The 5,066-nt window shown below is 50.8% G+C and overlaps 1 long non-coding RNA gene across 1 annotated transcript; it reads left to right on the top strand.

Moving 5' to 3' along the window:
• The first annotated feature begins 252 nt into the window (after positions 1-252).
• On the top strand, positions 253-3,574 carry LOC115286720. The gene is made up of 3 exons (XR_003906230.1): positions 253-534; positions 1,464-1,689; positions 3,269-3,574. It is a non-coding gene; the product is annotated as an uncharacterized LOC115286720 (long non-coding RNA).
• Positions 3,575-5,066: the final 1,492 nt, after the last annotated feature.

Here is a 5,066-nt window from a genome sequence, read left to right as displayed (position 1 = left end):
CGTCCTTCCCCAAGTCTTTGGGAGACCAGAGCCTTCAAGGCCAGTGCTCAGATAACCTGCAGCGTCCCTCACCTCCCATTTCTGGTGTTTACAGAACAATAAGAAAGCAAGGTTAGCGTGCAGAAGGGCCTGGCCAGCCCTGGCCCCCCGGGGGTGCGGGTTCTGAGGGGCGGAGCCAGCTGCGCAAGTCCTCCCTCCATTGGTTGGGCCCAGCAGGTAACCCGAAGCTGCGCCAAAAGGTGCATAAATAAAGAGTGAACCTAGTACCACCTCCTTGAAAGGGGCTGAGTCCTTCTTCACCTTTGCCTTGGAAAAACCAGTTTCTCTCTCCTCTATTGTCTGTTACCTACTTCTAAAAGTTCAACTGAATCCCACCGTAGTCCCAGCCCTGTCTTCCAGCTATCTCGACTCCCTCTGCTCCAGCTCCACTTTTCTCTGCTTCCTTATGTTCTTTTTTCTTAAAGGGAGAAGGACTCTTCGGGACTGGCCCCTGCCTTCCCTCAGGAACGGGCCTGCGGGACTGGACGCTACACAGTAAGTGTTTCCTCCTTCTGAGTCCCTGTCCTCCAACCTTAGGAATGAAAGAGCTTTCTGCGTCTCGGAATTCCTGTTCTTCCTCTCATACACATGAGCCCCTAGCGATCTGTTTGTTCCGAATTATCTTATGAGAAATCTATTATTTCGCCTCAAGCTCAAAGTAGGCCCTATTATCTGAAGGTACAGACTCTCACACTTACAGGTGAGTCTGAAATCTGTGATTTGGGGCGCTTTGGAAAACCAGATCCTAGTGCCTGCTCCTGGAGGATTGTTGGACAGTAAGAGTAGAGCATGGACTGTGGGCAAAAAGCCAAACTCACTGGAAGTTGATTATCAACTTCTTCCAAAGCTAAAACAGAGGGACCTGCTACAATTTAGCCAAATCCCCCCAGCCAGTTCTATGGTTTGGGGACAATTTTCAGTGATCTCAGGTAATCAGTGTCACCGAAATGGGAACTGGTGTGATAAGGTGGGGACTGAGCAGTTAAGAACAGTAAGATTACAGTTCTGTCTGATATCGAGGAGATTTACCCAACTAGGGGACTGGGGGCGAGGGGGCTGGCTTTTCTGTGCTGGGCTGGAGGATATAAGAGCTATGAAAAGAAATTCAGGACCTGGTTCCACTCTTTTAATCTCATGTCCAAGTTGGTTTCATTAGGAAGCCATTTGGGGCACAGTCCTGAGGGCAGCTGGGGAGCAGGAGAACAGTCGCCGGATGAACTTACTCTAAAGCCAAACACCAGCATGCTTGGCTTCTCTGACGCAGCCCCTTGCTGTGGGTGGCCAAGCAGAAAGCACCACAGGGGCATCTTGTTGACAAAGGCATCGTGGGCACAGAATCTTGAACTCTGGGTATGGGGTCTCGAGTGGGTCAAGCTCCTGATACAGGTTCTAGCTCATCTTTTCTCTTCTCTGCCTTGTATCAGGTCTGTAGAGCAAGGGTGGATGATAAGAAAAGGGCCTACCTTTTCTGGACTCACTAATGTCAACGCTACCTCCCGTTTGCATGGCCTTTCATGGTTAAAGTGCTTTTGCAGACACTGTCACCTCTGGAGTATGCACCCTGGAGGCTCAGAACCACACACGAGGGTGAGACTCTGCGCATTCCGACCGAGGACTTGAGGAATCCGGTGGACCGCACATGTTGGGAGGGTAAGAGTGGTGTGATGAGGGTCTGAAGGGAGACAAATGGACCCCTTTGCGGTCTGAGTTGGACTGAAATCCAAAGAGAAAGTAAAGAATCTTCCCATCCTGCTGTATTCTGCCATCATTTATCAGAGCCAGCCAGGCTGGTCTCTTTCTTCCCTTGACTGTGAAATGGGCCACAGACAGTGCAGGAGGATTATAAAGTCTACCTAATTCACAAGCAGGGCACGTTTCTCTCTCATGGTTGAGACTTGTGAGTATTTATGAAGAAGGCTGGGGGAGAATGGGCCAGCCTTCTCCCCCAGGACCCCTGCATTCACCCAGACCAAGGAAAGCCAGTCTGTCCCTCAGCAGTAGAAGAAACACCCAAGCCCTTGTTTAAGAAGAGCCTTTTTCAGAGGCCCTACGCCCCCGGGGGCTGGATCTTGGGGGAGGAGACACGTTTTTAGCTAGTGTCTCCCTATATCGGGTCAGAACAAGCCCCAGGAAGAAAGTATTCCAAACAACAGGGTGGATCTGCCCAAACTCAGCCAGTCTGCATGTTGGTGCTAAGAACAGCCTTTTATGGGGCTTACACTGAGCCAAAGGCATGCCTGAACACAGCAAGGAAGAGGCTGGAACAGCAACTAAACAGCAATTGTGGCCTGGGCATTGCTTTTAAGAGGACAGGAGGCCTCGGATAGTCTCCAGCCTCCTTGTTCAGTTCAGCGCCTGAAAGCCAGGGCTACCTCTTCTCTCCCGACATCCCCATGGCCATGCCGAAAGCATATATACTGGTTTCCAGGCAGATTTGACAAAGGATGTGGAGTCACTGGAAAGCAGCCATCCTAGATATGTTGGTAAGGGTGAGACCAAGGAGTCTCGCCCTCCTCTGCCCATGCCTGCCCTCAGGAATGGGCCTGGCTCCAGCCCTGGCATTCTGGTCTTTCCACAGCTCCTCACGCACCTCCTCCTGGTTTCACACTAGCAAATGGGCCCATGAAGTGCTGTTCCTGCTCTTTGGACAGCGCATTCTGGAAAGGAATGCCTCTGCCCCTGCATTCCATCACCTTGAGAAGCAAGCTCATTATAGATGGATTTTTCTTTAGCAATTTCAGAGCACCTGCTTCCCTCACCCAGGACTAACCACATGGAGCTCAGTTTTGGCACATGCGGGGGGGGGGGGGGGGCAGACAAAGGGAGAAGAGAACTGGCGTCCCCACTAGGGATATGCAGAGAAGGTCCCCCAGGGGCTTGTCTGGGATGGCTGCTTTGAAGGTGAGCAGCAGCAAGAGCCCCCAGCCCAGCAACCCCATCCCCATCCCTCAGCCCTGTCTGCCTGTGCTGCAGGCACAGAAGTGTCTTGGTAAGCTGGCTTCCGAAGTCACCCACTGAATAGGACCCTGGGGAGGGTGGGCCGTGAGTACGCCCGTCCTCGAGGCTCCCAAGACTGTTTCAGAGATGCTGCAGGCCTTTGCCAGGCAATAACCCTATGCGCAGAGGCTGGGGTTGCCATGCAGCCCACCCTCTGGGAAAAAGAGCCCCAGACAATCCATGTGTTTCTCTTGTCCTTCATTCCACCGGAGTCTGTCTCATACCCAACCAGATTTCAGTGGAGTGAAGTTCAGGAGGCATGGAGCGGACACCGCAGCAGCAGCAGCAGCAGCAGCAGCAGCAGCGAAGAGTAGTCTGACTTAGAAAACAAAAGGCCCAGGGAGGGCTGTGAGCACTGGAGGAAGACATCTGGAGCGCATCTCCTCCTGCAGAGGGGGTGGGTGAGGGACGATGGGCAGATTGCAAAAAAACACACCACAGATGGGAGCCGCTCATTCCTTCTCGTCTCAAATGGATGCTCTGGAAATGTGTGTCTTCTGTACCTTATAAAAATTAAAAGTTGTCTGTCTGCTGGAAAGCCTGCCTCTGTGATTCATGCTATGGGATGCGGACTCCCGGCCTTCTAAGTCACCTCCTCTCTGGGCTAGATTGGAGGCAGGAGCTTGCACAAGGGCCACAGGCCCCTCTCTCCAGGGTCCTCCAGGCAGGTGGCAGGAACTCTGTTTGCTCCCCCAGCCTCCCCACAGTGCCAACAGGACCTGCAGAATGGGGTAAAAAACTCCATAAAGATTTGTTTAAACCCATTTATATTGTAATAAAATAAATGTAAATAAGATTTAAGTGAAGGCAGATTGCAGATATTTCAGATGCTATACAAGATATATCTCATATAGTATCGGTGTAAATTCTGCAAAGGTTAATGCACTTAAACATACTTGACACATAAAAATGTCAGATCCAACATTAATCATTTACCAATTGTAATTGCCTTTATATGGGTCTCTTCTCCCTAAGACATATGCCGAAAACACCAGGCTGGGTAGAAATCTGGGAGGAAAGAAACAAATAATACTTCTCAGCTGTCAGTGTATGATTTGCTTTGATAGATTTAGTGCTGATTTCATTGGCTTTAAAAGCTTATTCCACATCTCTCCTTTAGGGAAGGAGAAGGTTGTGGGGAGGAGGGAGAGACCTGAAATCCAAAGAGAGTCCCTCCCAGGTATGGAGGAGATGGCCAGGCCTTTATGTTAATTGCCCCTTCCTCCGGTAAATGGGGTCTCCTTCAGGGAGCCTGTCTAGCTAAAGAGGCAACCTCTGAACAAAGCCTTGCTCTGACAAGTCTTCAGAAAAACCGGTTTTCACCTCCAGAATGTGCCCCAGGCAGCAAAACTCAATAGATACCCTGGCCCAGTGGGGCTTTGTCTTAGGAACCACTGCAAAGAAATTCCAGCTTTGCAGACTACCTGTCCCTTGGGTTCCTTCCCCAGCTAATGACCTCAGTGGGGAAGGGCCTCTTCACCCCCTCCATCCCTGCACTGGGACTCTGTCCCTGAGGAATAAAGGGTTCACTGACTGATGGCCAGAGCTCAAAGGAATAAGCATTCCAACAAAGTATCTCCTGCTTCAAGTCAGTATGGATTCAGAACTTTGTTTGTCACCCTCACCCCTCCCCCCCACTCAGAGCCCACGGGCAGCAGAAGAATGAGGAGGCCAAGCCATGGGCATTTTTAAAAAGGATGTTTACCCATAAAAATGATGCAGTGAACGGGGTTGAGGGTAGGGTGGGGGAAGTACTCAGGCTAATTAACCAGCAAATACCTTCCATTCAAGGTGCTGAAAGAACAAAAGGGCCGCAGAGCAGAAGTGATGTGGCATTTCCACTTGCAGCTTGGTTTGAGCCCTGTGACCTGGATTCTTTTTAAAGAAAGAGGATGTGTGTGTGTGTGTGTGTGTGTGTGTGTGTTCGCGCATGCGCATGCATACATGTACGGGTGTGTGTATACGTGTGTGTGTGTGTGTGTGTGTGTGTGAGAGAGAGAGAGAGATCAACCTTCAACAGGCCCACTCGG

Source organism: Suricata suricatta, chromosome 3 (assembly GCF_006229205.1).
Source record: "Suricata suricatta isolate VVHF042 chromosome 3, meerkat_22Aug2017_6uvM2_HiC, whole genome shotgun sequence".
NCBI lineage: Eukaryota > Metazoa > Chordata > Mammalia > Carnivora > Herpestidae > Suricata > Suricata suricatta.
The sequence above is the reverse complement of the archived record's forward strand: the minus strand, read 5'-3'. Positions and strand labels throughout refer to the sequence as shown.